Source organism: Protopterus annectens, chromosome 3.part1 (genome assembly GCF_019279795.1).
Source record: "Protopterus annectens isolate FY-2018-M chromosome 3.part1, PAN1.0, whole genome shotgun sequence".
Taxonomy (NCBI): domain Eukaryota; kingdom Metazoa; phylum Chordata; order Ceratodontiformes; family Protopteridae; genus Protopterus; species Protopterus annectens.
In genome coordinates this window covers 1,915,796,524-1,915,820,846 of record NC_056732.1, presented here as the reverse complement: position 1 = coordinate 1,915,820,846, position 24,323 = coordinate 1,915,796,524, and positions in this window count along the sequence as shown.

The following is a 24,323-nucleotide window of genomic DNA, read 5'->3' as shown; positions in this document are numbered from 1 at the left end:
AAGACTCCTAAATGGCCAAAATACCATCATACTGTAACCATCATCATAGCTAAACATTCTCAAATGCAGTAATTTCCTTATTTCTATGCACAAAATATTTTAGGCAGTTATGTAATTTTCCAGGAAAGGAGGGCACATATGGAGCAAAACCAAAAGACTTAAGCAAATCTAACTCAGAGTACCAGTCCCGGACCAGTAAACATAACATAAATGATATTCCATTTTACATGTACTGATTCTTTTTTTTTTTTTTTTTTTTTTTTTCAAAACAGGTTTATTGTTTTAACATACAAGAGAAATATCATAACAATTTTATACAAGTAATTAAAAATAGATATGATTATAACATTCAACAAAACAACTAAAGTATTTACAAAGACATCCACTACAATCAGATCAATTAATTAAACTAAAATACCATGCTATTGAAATTAGGATTTTTTTAACAAATTTTGTAAATTATCCCATACAATATAATAAGATGTTTTTCTAGTTGTTCTTGACCTAATTGTGTTTATTTACATATGGCACACTATATTCATAACATTTTTAAATTCATTGAACAAAGGAGGTGTATCTGAAATCCAATTTCTGGTTATTATTTTCCTAGCCACTGCTAGAATAGACCATAACAAGGGATGCTTAACCTTTTTAACACTTTGAGGTACAGGTGTGTTGAATAATATAAGAGATTTAGAAATAATGAAATTATCTGTAAAAAGAGCCTGCAAAATTCATTAATTGACTTCCAGTATTCTTTCAATTTTATACAGTCATAAAACATATGAGCCCAGTCAGCATTAATTTCTACATTACATCTCTTACATAGATTATCTTTATTATTTATTTTATTCATCATCAAAGGTGTATAAAAGATCTATGTAAAAATTTCCATGTATAAAGTCTCCAGACAATGGAAGATGTAGTTCTATAGGCAGATTCCAATATATATTGTTTATCTTGTTGATTTGGTGGGTCCCCATTAATAGAAGTGAAATAATTCCAGTATGTATCTACACTGTAAAAGTTTCTTGTCTGATAATTTTATGTATGTATGAAAGTTTACCTTTATCAGAAACTTTATGTTGTAAATTTAATATCAAGTAATCAATCAGTGTTGGAATAGATTCTTTAACTGTTATAGACATTAGATCTATTTTATTAATGAGATGTTGTCTAAAGGTCTGAACCTCTAACCAGCAAGTTTCTCTTAGATCAAATTCTTGTTTTAAGAAATCTAGATTTTTAACTTTATTATCAGATATCAACTGATACCAGTACTTTAGATCATTATCTATAGCTAAATGAGTTCTTTCAGAAGTAGATGACAAAGCATACCCTGAGTATACATTATAGGGAATATAATAAAATTCCATTCCCTATACTTAGGGTGCATGAATATAAAGTTACGATAGCTAACAATAATATTTAATGGGTAACAAACCATATGTTTAGGTGTAATAGGTGAAGTACAAAATTCCTTTAGTAACCATAACATGGAGTTATTTACAATCATATTTTTATGTGTTAAGGAGATTTTCATGAAGTGCATACTAATTAGCTCCCAATAATCTTTCCATTTTGCGACATATGACTGATCTGTTAATAAAGTAATAACTTTTACAATAGAAGAGATAGTATATAAATTAAAGTCTGGAAAAGAAATACCCCCTTGAGACCAGCTATTAGTATGTTTTTTAATGCAATCCTAGGTCTATTAGGTGCCCATAGGAAATTTAACATTAGTGTATTCAGTTTCTTGATAATTATTTTTGTAGGGAAGTATTATTGATTGTATTAAGTATAAAATTTTGGGGAATATTATCATTTTAATAATTGTAAGTCTCTCCTCTATAGTAAAAAACATATTATTCCAGGTATTAAAAAGATTTTGTATATTAAGAAAACAGGTATTATAATTATTATATATAATAGATTTAATATCTTTAGATAGTATTATACCTAAATAAGTTATCTGACCTGAATTGGGTACATATTTAGTAAAATCACTAATGAGAATATTTTTTCGTGTGTATATAGGTAGTATTTTAGTTTTTTCTTCATTGAATATTAAACCAGAAATACTTTTAAAATTCATCATTTTATCAAATAGAGACTGCATAGAAGAATTAGATCCTGCTGATGTAATTAGAACATCATCTGCAAAAGTTGAATTTTAGATGTTGTATTTTCATCTATTTCAAAACCCTCTATGTCAGTACTGTTTCTGATCAAATTAGCCCAAGGCTCCATTACTAAAGTGAATAATAGTGGAGAAAGTGGACATCCTTGTTTTGTACCTTTAAAATGGGTATTTTTTGTGAAACATATGTTCCTACCTTAATATAAGCCAATGTTCCTTTGTAGAAATGCTCAATTAGATTTACAAATGCATCTGAGAAGTTTGTGCACTTCAGTAAGGTAAACAGATAGTCCCAACTTACTGAATCAAATGCTGAACTTATATCAAGACTAATAAGTGTTAAATCTTTCTTTTTCCTATTTGCAAAATCAATTAATGTTAAAGTTCTTCTTATATTATCAAAAGTATTTCTATTTACAATGAAGCCTGTCTGATCTATATCTATAATGCTGGGGATGATTGTCTTCAATCTATCAGCAAAAATACTCATAAACATTTTATAATCAACATTAAGTAATGAGATGGGCCGATATGAAGTACATCTAGTTGGATCTTTATTAGGTTTTAAAATTGGCGAAATAAATATATATTGCCAAGATGGGGGGGTTATTAACTCAGTTTGGGCCAAAATAAAAACCTTATGTATTAATGAATATGTACTTTTAGAAAGGATTTTATATATATCTGGTATAATACCATCATTACCCGGTGCTTTGTATGATTTAAGCTTATTTATTTGTGTAATAACCTCTGTATATGAAATACTTTTGTCCAATAGTTTAATCTGTTGTTTATTAAGCTTTTTATTCATGTTTGTGGTTATAAACTCCTTTATTTTATCTTTAGGTTCCATGTTAATGTTATTATGGTTAATTTTGTGAAAGTGATTTCTAAATTCATCTAGTATTTCTGGTATACTAGAAACATTCTTCTTTTCCTTAGAGAAAAGATTTCTTTGATATGGTTTTGTTTATTCAACCTTTTGTTTTATTTTTAAGTCTATGTAAGTATTTGGGGCTTATTGAATAAGACAAAACTTGTATTTCTCTAAAGTTATTTTAACTTTATGAGTTAAAATTTCTTTGTATTTCTCATTTAGTTTGTTTATTTCTTCAATAACTTTCTTGTCCATAATATTTTCTTTATTATTATGTTTATAAGAGTCTAATTTACTTTGAATATCTAACAATTCCTTGTCCCAAGATTTCCTTTTATTATTATACCATCTGATACTTTGTCCATATAGATATGATTTTAAGGCATCCCAAAATAGACAATGGAGACTTCAGGAGTATTATTTATGTCTAAAAATGTTTTACTTCTGAAAGTATATATTCTTTATAGTCTTTTAGTTGAGTTAAGTATGCTGGTATCCTTTTGATCTGAACATTATGAGTATTTTTATCATGAATTCAAAAACAATTGAATTATGATCAGATATAGGACATGAAATGATTTTGGAATTAATTAAATCTGTTACCATCTGGTTAGAAATAAAGACCCTATCTATTTTTGAATAAGTTTTGTATCTGTTAGAAAAAAGGTGTATGGTAAAGATTTTGAATCTATCTGATTATTAATATCATTCAAATGATAAGAATTAGCAAAATCATTTAAATGTTTTGCATTAGATGTAATTCTTCTTTTTCCTATAGTGGTAGTATCACTTTCATGTAGTATACAATTAAAGTCACCAGTTAAAATAATATCTCCTATAGAGAATGATATGATCTTATCAAGATGATGTTTCACTGTATTAATACCAATTCCAGGTATCCAATATACATTAATTAAAGTGTAAGTCTTCCCATTAATCTGTATTGTAACCATACAAAACATTCCTTTGTCATCCTGATAAGACTTAATGGTTTTAGGAATGGGCATACTTTTATTCCATAAAATAGCCACTCCTCTTTTTTTCTGAGTGTGCTCTGAACTAACCAATACTGTATATTTGTTTGTGGCTAGTTTATCAATATCTTTTTTCAAGAGATGGGTTTCTTGCAGGAAGACTAAGTTGGCCTTATGTAAATTAATGTATCTTATTAGGCTTGCCCTTTTACACGGATTAAGAAATTCCTTTTAAAGATGTCATTTGGCATTTTTAAAACTTAAGAATCTTATGATCAAAATAACAAATAACAACATAAGTAATGTTACATCTCCTCCTTTAGGTGACCCTTAAATATAGCTGTATTTATTGAATCTCTTATGGGATTTTGTATAGGATTCAATTTTGTTTGTAGTGACAACAAGTGTACAAAATATATTGTGGATATCAAAACTATATACATATAACAATGAACAAGTGAAAATAATGTAAGGATTAAACCTTGCATCCATCTGGAGTTAAAAACTCCAACTTAGAGTAGTATTTACCACTCAAGTTAACCCCCTACCCTAAGCAGCAGTACCTCAGCTACCACCTTATCAATTTAATACTGGTTATATTTAACTTAAATTAACAGCTTTCAATTCAATTATCTAGCAAGACAAGACTACACATTTGATAAAACAGCATCATATAAACTAAAATAAACTTTTTTTTTTTAAACTATTCATACTACTATATACATCTATGTAATATAATACACTTGTATTCAAATAGCATTCAAATAATCTTGATATTAGGAACCAAGAGGAGAGAGAAATAAAAGACGTGAAAGAGGGAGAGAGAGTGAAAGAAAGAGAGAGAGAAAAAAAAAGGCATATTTACATATTAATTTATTCAAAGTATGTAAAAATAAGTTCTAACATTCATTTAAATTAAAAACTTTGGCTAATATGGTTCAGACATTACATATATTAAGATGCATCTATTTTCTGTGATGTAAATGCAGTCAACAGCTTCCAAAAAAACCTTGAATTGCTTGTATATGAGCATTTTACTCATACTCATTATTGTCAATAGAATAAAATATTATATTTATAGAAATTGTTATAAATCATACTGCATAGTTATGCAAATTCTCAGAAACACTTGCATTATTGTAAAAAAGCCATCTGTATTTTGTATGTCTATACTACTGCTTTAAAATATATCACATGACAATTTCTTCCAGAATAGAGTTATAAAGTTATTTATGCTTGTCAATCAGATGAATTAAATGAGTTATAGTAATGTATATGTTTGGAACATAAGTTTCTAACACAGATTAGTATGCTGCAGTCAAGTAGATTTTCAAAAACACTTGAATAAATGTTTCATTTTCTATGCCTTCTAAAATAAGACATTTACTTACTACAAGAAACTGCATCATTTAAAATCATTATAACTGACATATTTTATGAATTATAACATAGATATTTAAGTAATTATATAAAATAGCTCACATTTAGATGTTAAAGAGTTCATTTTCCTTCACATAGTCGCATTTGCATCAGTTCTACTTCCTGGTAGAGTGTTCTTCCTGAATCTGCAATGTGTCAGTGTGATATCTGGGTCAAAGGTCAAATTGACTGCTTTCAGCTTCTCTGTGAGAATTCTGAGAGATGAAGCTTTTGAAACAACTCGAGGACACTGTTCATGAGGTAGCCCACATCCCAGATTGTCTCCTTTAACATTTTGGCGGGAAACTTGTTAAAACTAGTGACAAACATTCATTTAGCAGTGTAAATGCATCTAAACATGACAAAACCTTTGCGATGTATTTTACAGGTTATTACAGCCTCTATGTAAGTGAAATTAAGCCCAAAGTTATTAATAAGTAATAAAACTCAATATTTTTGTCCCAACTCAATTTTTATGCAAATCTTATTATTTACTGTGTCTATATGATCAAAAGCATTTCTATATATTAATATGAAAAAAAAAAATAAAGAGAAAGAATAAAGAAAAGAAAAAGAGAGTAGAAAATAAAAGAGTGTAAAGCAGAAATAAAAAATGTAAGAGAAAGCTATAAGAAGTATATACAATGGAATATTACTTACTGTTTATATTAATAGAGTTAAAAATAAAACATATTATTTGCTATTATTTAGTTCTAATTATTATTAGTTAAAGCATGACAGATTATTTACAAATAAGCATAAGCAGTATAATCAAGAAAGTATAATTAGGAATAGCATTTGAAGAACATATAAACTTTTTACAAGGAATAAACATGTTATTATTCCATTTATCATATTTTCATTACTCTTCTCTCCTGCCCTCCCCACCCTTTACCCACTACATAATCTAAATAGAATGTCATTGTTTAAACAAAGAAAAGAAGAAAAGGAGAAAAAAAAGAAAAAAAATGTATCAAATTACTGACCTTACTTCTCTTTTCAGAAAGAGAAACAAATTGAATAATAGCTTGTTATTAGTTCCTCAGATATTTTGACTGGTTATGAAACAAAACATTTCTTTGCACACAGAGAATAACTTTGATTAAATCTTTTTCAGAATATTTGTGGCTTTCTGGAAATGCAGGAACTATATTTAAAAAGATTAATAATGAAGTAAAATGATGAGAGAAAAAAAAGAAAAAAAACATAGAACAAATCATTTGTTCTTTAGTCTCTTCTTCTTCTCTGAAGTCTTCCACGAAGTTTCAGTTGCCAGTCTCTTTAATGAAGGACTAGCCCATTCCATTTCCTCTATTTTATCCAAAATCTTATTTTTTTTGATAAACAGTAAAGCAGAGTCTAAGTCATCAAAAATTTTAGGACCATCAGGAAGGAAGATTTTTAGCTTGGCAGGAAACAGAAGGTATGTTTTAAACTGTGCTTTTTAAGCTCCCTTATTAGTGGCAGAAAAACTTTTCTTTTAGCTATTACCAAGGAAGAATAGTCATTGTCAAAACGCACAGTTGTCTCATTAATCTTAACAGGAGCTTTAGCCCAAGCAGATTTAAGAACCATCTCTTTATCAAAAGATGATAGAAATCTAACTATAACTGATCTAGGATAGTTTTGTTAGAGTTAGTATTAGCTATAGATCTATGTACTCTTTCGATACCAAAAGAGAATGCTTCTGGTAAGTCTAAAGATTTAGGGAGCCATGCTGTTAAAAAAGAAGTAATATTGTTACCTTCAATATTTTCTGGCAGTCCAAAAATCCTAATGTTATTGCGCCTAGATCTATTTTCCAGGTCATCCAGCTTTGTTTGTAAATGTGTATTTTGTTTCAGCAGAAACTCAATGTTGATTTCCTCTTCTTGCATTCTATTTTCCATGTCATTCACAGCTTCTTCTATGCCTGTCATCTGGATCTTCTGTTGTTGCAGGTCTATATGTAACAAGTCTATTTGTTTTGTAGTTTTTTCTATGAAGGCATCAATTTTAGTATCCATTTTATCCATCTTAGCAGTAAGTTGCTGGATTATAGTTATCAGAGACTGAAGTTCTTTCTTGATGCTGGAGTCTTGAGAATTTGTCTTACTGGAACTCATTTCAGACTGATAAACTGACAGAAAAATTTCCAAAGTGATTTCTGACAGGAATATTGTTAAAATTTCCTTTCTTTTTTAGATATAGTTCAAGAACTATATAAAACAAACATATTTAGAAAGAAAATTACTTCAAAAATTAATTTTTTAAGTAATTAATTCCTATCAGTGTAATGAAATTGGTGGAGCTGAAGAAATCTGCTGCTATCCTGTGTTCATCCTTGGCCACGCCCCTACATGTACTGATTCTGAAGTACCACAGATACTGATTTAACAATACAATGTATTTGTACACTGCCTGCTTATTTATTGTTAGATTATTCTAATGTAAGCCCAAGCATTCTACCCTAACTAAACATGTTAATCTTATTGTTTTTCATTTTCTTATAACTGTAGGTGCTCACAGACAATACTGCCAAAAAATGGAACTGCAGTGGTCGTGCTAATGACACCTCCCGAAATACTTTTATTACACTCAATCAGAGCTCTTGTTCTCAGAATAATTTTAGAGAACAACAAATAAGAAAAATATAAACACTATTTTATTACTAATAATATAAGTTTATTTCTTTTAAATACATATACATACATATTACACACACACACACACACACACACACACACACACACACACACACACACACACACACACACACACACACACACACACACACACACACCATTAATTCTGCTCGTATGGTCTTAAACACATTCAGGCCCTTTGTTAAGAGGGAAGCACATCAACAGCCTTTTTTGATAAATGTGTGTCATTACTGACTGCTTGCTGCTGCTAACCAGGAAGGTGCACTAAATATGATCACATCAAAGTACACTAAAAGAAACATATGAAACATTAATCCTCAGTGCAAGTGTGTACACTGCCCTGTCATAAAACTATAACATCATATAGACATTCTGTCTCCAACTATATTCAAGAGTGTGAAATCATTTTATGACTTAAAAAGCCATTTAGTTTGGGCTGCTATTTTGGGGTGGGAACAGAATCCACAGCCTTCTGATCTTCCAGCATCAAATAAGGGTAGCAGTTACTTATTCTGTTGTTAACACTGTGTATAATCTCTTATCTCTTGCATACTCTGCATCCTTAGTGTAAAAGTTGGTGCCATCTAAAGTGGGTTTTGCCTGAAAAAGGTCCAAATGAATGTTTATCTAAATAACCTCAGTATTGTTTTGGCAGATGTAGCCTGAAGCTAGCATGATTCACTGGGGTGTATTAAACCATTGCAGTATATAGTTAATTATTATACAATTCCTCCCCTAAAACGTGGACGCTGATTGGCCAGCCCAACCAGCGTGCCCATTGTAAATCCCTCAATATACTAACGGAAAAAGGTCCGGTCGCCCAGACTTTTTCCGTTAGTATAAAACACTGTCTCGCTATGTTAAAAGAGTTTAACATAGCGCCACAGGTTTAAAAAAAGCAACGGAGATCTCCGTTGCTTTTTTTAAAGTTGTCTCGCTATGTTAAACTCCTTTAACATAGCGACACAGTGTGTAAAAAGCAACGGAGATCTTGCGATCTCCGTTGCTTTTAAAAGCTGTCTCGCTATATTAAATGGGTTTAACATAGTGAGACAGCTTTAAAATAAGCAACGGAGATATCCATTGCTTATTTTAAAGCTGTCTCGCTATGTTATACCCATTTAACATAGCGAGACAGTTTTTTAAAAAAAAAGGCAATGGAGATCACAAGATCTCCGTTGCTTTTTACTGTTTCGCTATGTTAAATGGGTTTAACATAGCGAGACAGCTTTACAATAAGCAACGGAGATCTCCGTTGCTTATTTTAAAGCTGTCTCGCTATGTTAAACCCATTACACATAGCGAAACAGTAAAAAAAAAGCAATGGAGATCTTGCGTTCTCCGTTGCTTTTGCCCACAGCTCTGATGTACTGCGTAGGCATGCGCAGTACATCAGAACTGCCGCAGAATACCAGACAGCTGCAGAAGGGCAGTAAAGAGGCATTATACAATGCCATTATTTAAGAAAAGTAATTATTTCTTTTCTTAAATAATGTCATTATATAGTAATAACCACTTCTGGGTGTGTAATGCTGGATTTACCCACGGTTGGCTTTGTTTGGTCCCTCGGGCTTCACCCTCGGGACCAAACCATACCAACCGTGGGTAAATCCAGCATTATCCACACCCAGGCGTGGGTTATTGCTATATTAACTCATAGTGTCCTCTTTATTCTTCCCTTCCTGTTAAGAGTTATGTCTTAAGAATGAAACATTATTAAAGTACCTGCATCATATTACTACTCTCTCCCCCTTGCATGAAGTAGAAGGATTTACCTCCTTCAAGCTTTTTTCATACCTTTTTTCATCTAAACACTTTATTGCCTAGAGGCTGTATACAGTGTGCACCAACCTGACATTTTTGTTACTACTTACGCAAGTTAGTGAAAAAATGCATATAGCAACTCAGGTGTAGCCATACAAGGGCGAGCATAACATCACTCTGGCATCCATAAAAGTGAAAAGGAACACATTTATCTCTAAGCTAGATAGACTGCCTTAAAAAAGAGGGGAAAATAAGGGCACTGGTTACTCATAGCTATCACGCATAACTCATTTACATATTTTATTTTTTGGAAAGTGAATACAAGTTATGTACAGTCACTCTCAGCAACAACTGCCATTTGAATACAATAACCCTATCCATAATTGTTATCCAAACCTTAAAACTATGCTTCTAACTCTAAAAACATAACCCACAGATGAAAACGTAACTAAACCTAACCTTAAAGCTTTGTCCCAACCCTAACTCCCAAACATTCCATCCCTAACACATAATAAAAGTCCTATCCCTAACTTTAACCTTAAAGCATTATCTTTAACACTAAAAGTTTGTCTCCGACCCTAACCATAAAACCCCGTGCCTTACCCTAAGAATCTAACCTCAGCCCCAAAGCTTTACTTCCAAATGATACAGCAAAGTGATTCACTTCTGAATCGCTAACATTCACCTCCCACTCTACCTCACATGCAACATACTCCATATTCTTGGTGCAGCTTGTGATTACTGTCCTTCCACTCAGCCTTTACTGTCAAGCTGAAAGTACACATGGTCAGAGCAAGTGTTTAAAACTGCCCACTTTCCCTGTTATAGTTACTGATGGTCATTCAGACTTATGGTGTTTTAATTTTAGATGATGCCCAGACAATATATCTGGAGTTTAATAGCAAATCATTTGTGCTTCTCAAATCCACTTCTCTTGGGATACTGCTTAGCATCTTGCAGTAAGTGGCCACTGCTTTCTTTGTTTGCATTTAATGCTTTATATCATTTTTCACTATCATCATGATGTACTTTTTTGTCCTGCTTAGTGTGATACCCCAACTGGTATTACTCTCTAAGGTTGCTGGATTCCATGTGGAGTACCACTTCCCTGTTTTAATCCTTAGTTTTCAGTGCTTCTGTCTGCTCTAACAGCCTTGTTATGTGTATGTGCAAGCATTTTCCCCATCATGTAGTGACTTTCTATTTTCATATCATCTTGAAAAGGACTGTGGCTCAGGACTGACTTTGATCTGACCCCCATTCATCGCCTGTATCTCTTCTTGCAATGCCCTTTCACCACCACCATTGTCTTCTAACATTTAGTCATTTCCTACCCATCTTATTAGCTTTCCCTACATCTAGACCATTTAGTTGACCAGTCAATATTGCAGTGTGGGACTGATTCAAAACCTTGTCTAAAATCTAGGTATGTCTTCCAGCCACAGGATTATCTGTTCCATGTTGCAGCAAGACTCAGAGCTCTTGACCAGACTGCATAAATATGACCTCATGGCCTCAAACCAAATATCTGTAGGAATATTATTTTCTGGTAGAAATTTATCCTCTTCTTCACTGGCAAATTTGTAAATACCCCGCTGTTCTTTACATAGTTATGTAAAAGACCCATACAGGAAGACAGTTTACTGAAACTAGTAGTAGACCTCTCAGCTGCCATAATTTTAGGATATCCCTATTTTTATCAGACTTTGTCTCTATCACTCCTAAAAGTAGAAATTATTTTAAGAAAATATAAGTGAACAATATATTTTTCTGATTTGGGGCTTTTCCCCCAATTGTGTTTGTTCTGTCCCTAATTCTGGACATAAAAGTTTAAATGTTTTAAGTCTGGTACTTTTCAGTTACATTTAAATGTACTGAGAAAATGGTATGTCTTTTCTATATTTATCCAGCTGGCTTTTTTCCAGATATTAAAAATAAACTGTGTCAAAAAAAAAAACAGAGAGAGAAAGATATTTATATAGATTTTCCAGAGTCTTGCAGTGGTAACCAAGTTGGTAAACTTTGCAAAAAGTTGGGTGCACGATGGTAAATGGCATCTGCCTTAAAGAAAGGGTGGCTACTGCTCAGGTTTCAGAAGGAACAATGAGGGAACAGGACATCCATAATACAGGTGCAAGTGATATTACAGAGAAGCTGGACACAAAGTATGTGTTTTCAGCTGATACATATACAATGGATATAAAAAGTGTACACATCCCTGTTACAATGTTAGTTTTTTGTGATATAAAAAAAATGAGACCACAATAAATCATTTCAAAACTTTTCTCACCTTTAATGTGACCTATAACCTGTACAATTCAATTGGAAAACAAACAAATCTGTTACAGGAAAAAAATAAAAAACGTAGTCCAATAAGCTGGCTGCATAAGTGTGCACACTCTTAAACTAATACTTTCTTGTGTGTGCACACCCTTAAACTACTACTTTGTTGAAGCACCTTTTGATTTAATTACAGCATTCAGTCTTCTTGGGTACACATCTGCCATCAATTAAAGAGACTCTGATTAACCCCAAATAAAGTTCACTCTGTGGCAGCAGAAGTAAGATTTAAAAAGTAAACCTCAAAGTGTTCTGAAACTGATGCGAAAGTTACAAGAAAATTATTTTTGGTCCTTTGTATTGTACAAGTTCTGTTACACCACTACCCATCCTGTTTCTGCTTAGAATGACCACATGCACATAACACTGTGTCAGTATACCTGAATTTATAATGACTGTGCATAACATTATTAGCTCGGCCCCGGTTGACCACGTGTATAGCATTGCATTAGTTTACTTTGACTAAGGATAATAATCTGACACACACTGTCTTGCATCAGCATCAAGATTACAATTTAGAAAAATCTTCAGTGTTAAATCTTAATATACCCACACCTACAAACCACAATAATACAATGTGTAAAGCTGTACAGAGAAAATTATCGGACCAAAGCACTACACTGATAAGCCCAATATAACACCATCACTTAGTAAACATTCATTTAAAGTGGTCATTCTGAGCAGAAATAGGATGGATTCATACGTACTTCTGCCACAGAGCTACTACTTAATAATGTGTCAAAATAATTCCAATAATTTACCTTTTCCTGAAACTGCAGGTTTGGTACTTGTAGGAATGAACATGACATCAGGAGATTCATCACTGCTTTTGTGCAAATGCACACACACACACACACACACACACACACACACACACACACACACACGCACGCACGCACGCACGCACGCACACACACACACACACACACACATACATCTCAGGAAGGGAAGAAGTATACATTTTAAACTCAAGACAAACAGGGTACATATGCAAAAGCAAGATAGATTCTATTTAACAGTTCTGTAACTTCATTAAATCAGCAAATATTTCCACAGGCATCATACAAAGTCTGATTTATGCAGTTCATTGTGAAAGGTACAGCTGATTCATGAATGCAAGGCCACCTTTAAAAGCTAATAATATATGTTAGTGTCTCATAGGTTCATAGGTTCATATTTGTGTATTAGGCTAATGGCCCTGGAACCTATATAAGGCTAGCCCAAGAAGATTACCTGGCATCATGCTGCTCAAAATTAGTTCCCAGTACCCCTGTCAAGCAAGGCCACTGAAGTGATACCTGGGGTGAACTTCCTATTGCCCACCCACTCATAAAGATTTCTCTTAAAGAGGGCAAGTGAAGTGCTCTGCTTAACGTGAATGGGAAGTTTGTTCCAGAGTATGGGAAGTCTCTGGATTAGGAACCTGTCCCTCCAGCATGTTCTGTTTATTGTAGTAATGTGGTTAAGGTCCTTGGAGAGTGTGGCATGGAGGGATTGGTATTTCTTTAATTGTAGCATATCTAGTAGCTCTGGGTCAGACATAGCTTTGTAGGTCAAGCAGAGATCGCCTCTAAGTAGGCGATAAGAGACAGAGTATAGCTGGAGTTTTTTGAGTCTGTCCATATAGGGCATGTGTCTAAGGCCTAAGATCCTCTTAGTGAGGTATTTTTGTGGCCTTTCCAGTTGTTGTAGGTGTCTAGTGAGGTACATACTAAATGGGGCATTGTATTCTATAATAGGTCTAATGAGGGATGAGTAGAGAGGGATTATGACCTCTTTCTTCCTGGATGAGAAACCTTTTGTAATGAGATGTGCCACACAGAAGGACTTTCTGACTACAGTGGCAATGTGGTTATCAGAGGAGAGGCTGCTGTGAACCTGTGTCCCCAGGTCTCTTATCACACCTTCGGTGTTCAGTGAACTACCTCCTATGTGGTAGTTCATGGGCACTGAATTTTTCCCAAAGGGAATGACAATGCATTTTTTGGCATTGAGTTTAAGGCCATGTTTCTGGCACCAGTCATTGGTGTCAGTGAGGCCTTTTTGTAGAATGTCTACATCAGTGTTTGCAATAATCTGCGAACTTGGTCAGCCAGAGTCCCTTTGTGTTGGGTTGAACTTCAGACAAGTAGATAGCAAACAGGAGAGGACCTAGGACCGATCCCTGTGGGACTCCACTTGTAACTGGTTGGTAGTCAGATTTGGAGTCTGCTACTTTCACAGTGTGGGTTCTATCAGTGAGCCATTTGGCAACCCATCTTATTACATAGGGGTTTATGCCTAGTTTAGTGAGTCTATCTATGATTCCTGAGTGAGGGATGGTGTCGAAGGCCTTGGCAAAATAAAGGTAGGCTGTGTGAACTACCTTGCCCTCATCCACAGCTCTGGTGACAGACTCGAAGAAGTCTATGAGATTGAGCAGGCATAATCTACCTTTCACAAACCCATACGGCGTGGGGTCCAGAGTCTGCAGATTCCCTATGTCCTTATTTATAAAGTCCATGATGGTGAGCACCATAGCCTTACATATCAGACTCATCAGGCTAATGGGGCGGTAGTTCCAAGGGTCTGTAGTCGCTCCTCCTTTGTGGAGTGGGATGACCATAGCAGTGCACCATTCAGTAAGAACAAAGCCTGAAATGAGACTGTGATTGAACAGGGTACTCAGGTGTGGTGCCAGTTCACTTTGTAATTCATATAGAGCACAGCCAGGGATGTTATGAGGTCCCATGGAAGCTGTATTCTTGGCTTTGGACAGTGCAGTTTTTACCTGTGTAGCCATGATAATAGGGACTTGGCATTCCTCAGGTATTGTGATAGGCCCTTTAGAGGGTGAAAAGGGGGTAAAGTTCGCACTGAATCTGTCAGCCAATATGTTGGCAATATCAGTTGGTTCTGTATATGTATTGCCATTGTGCTGTAATTCAGAGCAGATCTGAGTATTGCCATGTAGATTCTTGGCATAACTATAGAATGCCTTGTGGTTGTCTTTAGAATCTGCAGCAATTTTGTTTTCATAGCTAGCCTTAGAGGATTTGATGATGGATCTCAATTTTTTGCTGAGGCTACAAAGAAGTTTTTCGAGTCTTTGGACTTCACCCTTTTCTGCTTCAGTTTTTTCCTTCTGCTGTAGAATTTGTTTATGGTGGGGTACCACTAGATTGGCTTCCTTTTTTTGGAGGAGGGGGTTTTGGTTCTGTTTGGTATGGCCCATTTCGTGCACCTGTATATGTGCTCATACAGTGCATCGGTGTATGATTCAGCAGTCATGCACCTATTTTCCATTTGCATTGGTGTTGTGAAGTTATCTACCTCTGGTTTTAGAATCCCAAAATTGGCTTTGGAGAAGTTTTTTTATGGTGGTTTTCGTTTAGAGGTGGTGAGGGTGGGATATGGATATCCATGGTGACTTTCTTGTGGTCAGATCTGACCAAGGAGGAGTTGATTACTGGTGTAGAGCAATGGTCACCCATGTTAGTAATGAACAGGTCAAGGATGCTTCTACCCCTGCTGGGGGTAAGAATGAGTTGGTCCAGGGCATTGGAATTAATGAATTCCAGGAAACGTTGAGCAAGTGTGTTGGTACAAGAGTAATTTTCCCAGTTAATGGAGGGGTAGTTAAAGTCTCCCAGTATAAGGGTATTGGGTGTTAGATATTATGATTATAAGGCTAAAATTAATTCTGTTGTAAATATGCTGAAAGAAAAAGCTTGCTTAAATGCAGAAACAAGAGTTTAGTAATATGTGATCAGCATTCATACTAAATGACCATGGCTTGGAAAATAAGGAACCTACTGAATGGACATTTTTCCCTTACAGACTTAAAAACAGGATGTATGCAAGATCAAAAATGCAAAATCTGCTTTTAAAGAATGGACAATGACACTGTGGCAATGTGTTTCCTCAAAAATATGTTTTTCTGCATGGACAACAGGACACTGTTATCAGCATTGGAAAAAGAACAGATGTTCTTATACAAAGATCCAAATAGACTACAGGATGTTCACACTGTCAGAAAAGCTGGTTTCTTATAAATTCATCAAAAATGTGACAAGACATTGTTAAACAAAGAAGCTAAAAAATAATATCATTAAGTCAGCAGTTTGCGTCAGTATCTGCAGCAATCAGTATTGTTTCTACAGGATGAGCAATTTTCCAAAATAGAATACCAAGAGGAAATGTATATGTGTATGCATGACTAAAACTGTATATAAAGATCTGTATTAATCCAGTTATGTTAGGGGTATTGGTAGGGACACATTTGTCCCAAGGTAAATGTTATATCTCTCACATCGTCTGTACTACATGAGAAGTAAAGTGGAACAGTACTTTAAGCTGCAACATTAGTCCATTTGGTTTATTATAAATAGTTATTTGTTACTGCTCTAAAGTTGATGCTGCAAAGCATATTCTCTCATCGGTGTATATTCTGCAAGTTTCTATATGCAACAGACTGTGAATGCAAATATAACCAGACTTTGAATTTTAGCAGAATCCAGCCAGCAAGACTGAGTGTCTTAAGAAGACTTCAAATCCCACAGCAAGCAGTAATCTCAATATCATTTTTCATTGGGTTATACCCTAATATTTTCCAGTGTGTTTAGGAATGTGGAGTGGGAGTCTTGTGACATGGTGGGAGATCTATTGCAGGTTACAACCTGGATTGCAGTCTTGCCCAGAGTTAGTTGCACCTGAAGTATCTCTGATGCGTTATGTTGGGCTACTAGTCTGGAGGTGTGCATATCCTTTATGAATATGGAGACACCACTGCCTTTAGTGCTTTGGTCCAGGTTTAGGGGCCGAAAGGTGTGGTATGAATTATAGCCTGTGTGCTGGGATGCTCTCCGGAGTCTTGAACCAGGTCTCAATCACTGCACAGATGTCAATGTTCTCCATTTTAAGGAGTGCTTCAACTGAGTGGATTTTGAGATTTAGACTTCTAGCACTAAGTAGCATAACCCTCAGATTTTGTTTGCTTGTAGGTGTTATGGTGGTAATTTTGTCTTTAGGACATTGCCTAAAAAGGCAATATATAGGGATGGCAAGAGCCTTGACCAGTATCCAGAATCCCTGGGGTGACAGGTGCAGGCTATCTCTGGTGAAGCATCGAGGTCTGTCAATCTTGTCATCCCAGACAGACAGACAGATACTGGATCACATTAGAATGACACCAGAAATTTAGCCAATTGTTTAAGTCAATCATTTTCTGCTTGTACTGGGGTATTATTCTGGGTGATGGTAGGATGCTAATCAGAACTAGGGTCATACCTGCCTGGATACAAGATCAGAGAGCTCCTCTATATCTCTTTTCATATAGTCCAGGGAGGTATGTCTCAGGTCATTCATATCAACATGGACAATGACAGAGTCATATTTGTACCTGTTGTGGAGTGACCTAAGTGCTTGCATTATGTGGCGGATCTTGGCACCCGATAGGCAGCTGACCGTAACCTTCTCCTTATTCAACCTAGTGAGTTGGACACCAGTGTGCCTTACTATTGAGTTACCTATGACTTGTGTATTGGGTAAGTTGTTTTGCCTTATGGGCTTTGATTGAGCGACACACTGTTTATGTGAGCTATGTGTCTCATGCTTTGTGCTGGGATGTGTTGGTTTGTGTTTCTGCCTTGGAGGTCTCTGTTGTTTGGGCAGATTTTTATTGAGAGCCTATGTGAAAGTAGGTGTGTGTTTTGTGTTACTGTGTGAGGGTTGTGGTGGTGTATGTTCTGGAGGGCTATGTGCTGAATGTGGTGTGGTGCAGGTGTTATCCTTCTCCTCTTGACTGGCTAATCCAGTCTTGGCTGGAGAGTGCTTGGCTTCCAATTTGGCTATATGTGCATCTCTCACAAGTCATAGTGTTGGGAGGTAAGAGTAGAGGGTTGTCTGTGTACATGATGCAGTTGCTACACTGCCTCATCCTGCCCAAGTTCACCAGGTTGACAGGAGAATGCACAGGGAACTGACTTTTAGACATGCCTGGATATGACCTCAATATATTAAGTACTGAAGCCTTTTACAGAAAAAATGTCAATCGAAGTGTTTGAGTCTGTACAGAGCACTGCCAAACACTCAAGGGGAAACCAATATGTAGACCCTGAAAATATAAGGATGAAGTATTTAGGCAGATATTCTGAAGTTAGGAAGAAATCAAGCAGTACTTACTGAAAATAAAGAATTAGCTTGTCAAGAATGATGAAAAGAGGGGAGTCACATGAATGGCTACTGCCTGGCTACTACTAATGCTGTCTCAGCACAGCTTCACACTGTTGGGATACAATACTCATTTGCTTCTTCTCTCACCAGAAGCAAAATGTTAGCACCAATCCCAAGAAGAGAAGCAGGCCACAGCCTGTTTGGTGATCCACAGTCTTGTCCCAGATGATGCAAGGGTCTGCAGGCTTGTAGCCTTTTTCTGGTAGATGCCTCTAATAGCAACCAGACCAATCAGGCACGTTAAGCACAGACACTCACTCTCCAACCAGAAAGAGTCAGGAATCAATGCACTCTGCTCCTACTCTCACCAGGATCAGAATATAAGCACAGATTCCAAGCTGTCCTCCATAAAGCAGTTATTAAGCTTTCTGATGATCAGCAGTCTCCAGGAAATAATGTAACTGCACTCCTCTCACCAGGAGAAAACAGAAGCTCCTTAAGAGCTCTGGATCTATCATATTTGTCCCAACTGCATTTATTATGTATAACCTGTCAAACCACAACACCATTTATAAACAGCAGTAATCCACTTTATCTAACTCCCAATAAAAGCATGGCTTTATAGATGGGTTTAGAGAAACTGTAAAAGTACAGAGGTCAAGACCAATCTGAAGATGCCTGCACATCTAATGGCAGAATTTATACATTCTACTTATAAATTATTCATCACATTTTATTTTAAAGCTCTTGGTATTGTCTCAGTGATAACACATCAGTCTAATAGTATTCTGCTGCTTACAAAATACATCTTCATAAAACCTAAATAATCACAGTTACATAACCTTATAAACTGTGGATACAACAAACATAATTACACTGTATTGATCTGACCTCAGTTTTTGAAACAAGTTCAGCATGCAGCTCAGTTTAGCTTACATAAGTATCCAGCTCTTTCATGAAAATGTCTTTTTCTGCTACTCTCTTTCTATTAAGAAACTCACTACTCCATTCCCTTTCTCAACCCAAAGCAGCCAGCGGTATGTGCCACCCACTTTTCTGTGAGTTGACACATCATGACTTCTTATAATTGCTCAGTTAAAAAAGTACAGATTAGCTTTAGGACTCTACATTCAATGTATCCTAAACATTCCTTCTACTTATTTTTGCAGTTGCAGTTCTATAGTTCGCTAGCAAACAAACAATTTTTTAGATATTTGCTGTTGGTGAGAATCAGGTTACTGCTGGGAATTAAAAAATAAAAAAAAGCAGGTAAGTTCAAAATTCAAAATCAAGATCCTAAGAAGGACCTTCACATAGGTTCAAGCCTTTGGCTGCTCACACAACCATCCAAGCTCTTGTGATAAAAAAATGATCCTGAAATAGGTTCAGCCTCCTTCACCCACTATGTGTGAAATGTTTAATATACCCCCGCTTCTTACTAAGGTAATAAACTCCTGGATTACACATTGGTTCTGAGTGTAAAAATGTCATACATGGGAAATGAGTAGTAACCAGTTGAGAATCATATGGACATCTGCAACTGACTGGTGCAGAAGACTGCTGGCACTGTAACTGACTTTCACTTTTGAGCATTGTGACATATGTGCGCTGTCCCAGCAATCAAGGAGGCTCAATCCTCACCACTAACACCAGTGAGGGGCATCCATATAGAGGAAAGGATAATAAATACACACACAGTGAAGTACAATTTCCCTTAAGAGCACACAGAGATTAAAGTCAGTCTGGGGCTGGTCTCTCCCTTTCTCTCCAGGTCCACAATAAGACTCCCCACTGGCACAGCTATAGGGTCCAGATCTCAGCCAGCTGGGCAAGCTAAAACCTCCAGAACCCTCTCTGTCCAACCAATGCTTCATGACCTTACCCAAGTAGCTGATACACACACAGTTTGAGATAAGAGTTATATACAACCACACAGACACTCCTGGGGAAGGCTGGCACAGGTTCTCCAGCTGTGCCCCTTTTACCCAGACTATATGGTAGAAATCACTGCCACCACCCAGCTAATAATTATCAGCTACCCAAAGGCCCTTAAAAGGGTGTCCAATTATTACTATGCAATATTATTATCCAAATGGTAAGCGCGACTAAACAGTCAAGGCTTATTAGAGTGACTTGGTACAGGATCACTATATACATGCAATGTACTCTACAGCTTAAATTATCTCTACACAAAACAGCCACAGTTGATAGGTTTAAGATAGGTTTAAGAATATTTAATGATAAATAATAAAAACACAAGACAATACTTCTTACTACACAGTGCTAGTCATGAGTTCAGAGATCACAGAGAAATGCTTAAAATAATATAGTAGTAAAGTTCTGAAATCACAGAAAAACACTTAGTCTAATGATTCTAGTTCCTAGCTATTTCTAAGAGAAAACACAATTCTAAAATAAACTTACATATAGAACACAGGCAGAGTGCTGATGAGTTGGATGGTCAAGGCAAAAATGCTTAATGCTCTCTGATTCTCTCTGTTTAAATTGATATCACAATCCTGATTCATATTACATCATTCTTCACACTTTCCAAGGGTTCCCATACTTAAAAGGCTGGATTCTTTAGTAAGCTCACACCTCAGGAAGCAAAGCCATAAAGGACATTTATGCATGCAAATTCTGGCCATTAACTCTGGCCTTAGGAAGAATTCCTTCATCAAAGACAGTCATAAAATGCTTGACTTAGCTTTCTTACAGCAGAGTGCACTGTTGTTACATTTTTGCAGTTCCACATGTAACAGTATTTTTTTCCATTTGAGACAACAAGCCTGTGGGTTGCATTAATATTTACAAATGACAGAATTATCTACAAAGTTCTATCTGGCTAGGCTGGCAGCCTTCACCTATCTTCAATAGTCTTAACCTGTCTTCACAAGCATGTCCAAGAAAGGCTGCATTATGCTGTATATCTCATGCAGCAAACATCACTGATGCTACATACAAATGTGGCCCATGAAGACACGAAATAATGAAATAGTGACAGTTACAGAGAGTTCAGAGCACTCAGTATAAGTTATATACAAGATATAGGACAAGTTGTTTTATACAACCTAAGACATTTTCTAGCACACCAAAAAAAAAAGAATACTATCTCAGCTAGTCTGCACTTAACATAGCATATGCTGCACTGTACTCAAAGTATTAAACACATTTTTTTATTTCACCAGCTCAATTAGAGAGACTGCTCTCTTCTCAGATAGGTGGAGAAGAAATAGCATCACAGAACACCAAGACCTACATTTTGATCATGGAAAAAGAAGAGATTTAAGAGCTCAATGACTGTGATCAATGTCCCATGCCTCCTTTAGGCTATCCCAGTAATTCAAGATGAAGTCTCTGAATCCAGCTCTCATTAATAATTAAGAGATAATTTGGCAAACAATGTTACATAGCATAGCAAGGTGGCTTACCACTGCCACATCTCACTTAGTGAGTTGTTGTCCCCATCAAGCCAGAGCAGCAAAGATGTCAGGGTACATATAACTCTATTCAGACATATCAGATGATTTCAAACATAAATACTGCTAATGACTCTAACCCTATCAAATCAGTAGAAGAGAAAAAATATTATGGCTGAGGTATCTGTTAAAATGTAATAGATTATGGAGAACCTCCTCAGTGAAATGTTGGCACTTGAAGTGTTGAGTGCTGACAAGCCAAAAAACAAAAAAAGACTGAAAGCATAGGAAAGGAGTGAATTTTGAAAATTGCACTTCTCCTTTAAACTTCCCCCACTTATATATTACTCATTTACCATTTTACATGGTTTTACTTCAATGTTTTTATAAAATATTTACCGTTTTACACCCTATTTGATGATTTTTAAATTACAAAAATGTTTAAGGTTGACTGTTGTTATATATTATATTTTCTCATACATTTTTTAAATTAATTCATTAATTTATTTTTTTATACTGCCTTGATTGTTAATTGATCAGTGCTTTTCTTTGGTTAATTTCCATTTGAAAATGTATTTAACACTACTTCTGGGACAGTACATGCCTATCTGATGAAGTTTTCAAGACAAAAACATAAGGGGAACTGCTTTTATAATGTTTATGTGCTTGCTGTGTATGTGCTTGCTGTGCTTTAACTACATGTTTGCGTTTCTGGATTAAACTTCTGTTGAGTGGACCAGCTGGTTTCCGATGCATTTCTTCAGGTTATTTGTTACATTTTGGGCATTTTAACCACTACATACAAGCCATTATTATTATTTGCTATCCAGATGAGAATACAATTATTTTGTGAAAGAATATTATGGGAAATAGTAGAAGATTGTCTGAGCCCAGAACTTAGTGAATAATAAAACTAATGGGACAGCAAAAACAAAAAAGTAAACGATCTATTGTGGAGACCATTATATCTGATGGTTATGTTAGCTAAACTTAGATCAACCATTTCTCTTAACAGCTGTTAAATGACAGGCATCTTCAAAAGTCCTGATTATTCTATGTGATGGTGTCAAAATGTATTTGTCAGTATTTGAAAGATGAGACTAATTCAACATGTTTGGTTTGTAAGGTAAAATTTTATAAGTTAAGATCCCTATTTGGGGAAGCCAATTTTAGCCCAGCCTAAGCACTAAAAATGCATTCCCTTAGTTTTGTCTAATTTCAAAACCAGTTGAGCCACTTATTATGAAGCAAGTTTAGAAGGCAATAAAGATCATTGTGCAGTTCATTTAATAATGAGATAAAAAGTAAAAGACGTAAGAAAGACAAAATCATTTACCCAAAGAATAAGATTCAAGGAGGGAATGCTGCAAAGGGATTGACTTGATAAATATAGTAATTAATGACCAAAGGACTGAGCCTTGAGAAGCACTTGGGATTTGATTTCTAAATCATCTTTCTTAGATTTTAAAAATATAAAAATAGCTACATGATATCCCAACATTTTACCAAAAAAATATGAGCTAATAACAACAACCTCCAATGTAAAATTTCAGTCATAACTGAGAATTATTTGTATATTAGGACTTAACTTTAAATTATGACTGCCATTACAATACCACCAAACCAGCAGCATCTTCTCTCAACTACTCTACTAACACCCTCTAAAATTTCTTAAACATCTGAGTAGCTACCATTAAACTTTGAACCTGTATCTACACTTTGCTAAACAATCCATCTTGTGCCCGATGTATCTCTCCAAATTCCCCATCTTTTCTCTTTAATAAGACACTAAAAACATATCTTACCTTTGCCCATCTCTGCTTAATCTGTCCCATGTTTCTTTTATAACTTTACTATCATGTGGTTCACATATTTCACCTGTAAATAAAGCCTCTCCTCCTGTTTCCCACCTTTCTCAGCTAGCTATTAATTTCTCTGCCTCAAACAAACATAAAAGCCAACACTCTCTTTAGGCTTCTTCCACAGACAGCTTTCTAAACACAAACCCCTATCCAAAGCTTCTACAGTCTTTAAACACCTGAGCTTAATCTATTATGATAATGAAGAATCTTAAATAACATTAATAGCATCTGTCCCAACTAGTACTAATGAAAGTAAAGCCAAAAGGGAACATTATATCCAGAAATTACTTGTGGTTTACTTGGTCAAATGCCTTTGTAAGATCGCTAAATACAGCAAGTGTATTTTTCTTTTTAATAATGTCTCCATATGCTTCCTGAGTTGGACACCTACCTCAGTTTAAACTTGTTAAAAAAAAGAGTGACTGTGTCTGCCTCCATCATGAAATGAATTTATGAAGAAACTCTTTTCTTTTCTTCTCTGTCAAACTCTTCTGTTCGTAAGCAAGGCAAGCCCAAAAAAATCAAAGCACAGTAGCAAGTAATCAAAGTACTGTGCTACAGCTACTACTGCTGATAGTTTCTCGGTCTCTTTTTTGAGAAGAGAGTGAGAACCAATCAGTAGCCTTCCAGCTGTCCACGTCATGTACGTGACTGCAGATGGTGCAGTCTGACCCCCTTTCACTTTATTGTGCGGTTAAACCACATAGACTTCTGGGCATCACACTGA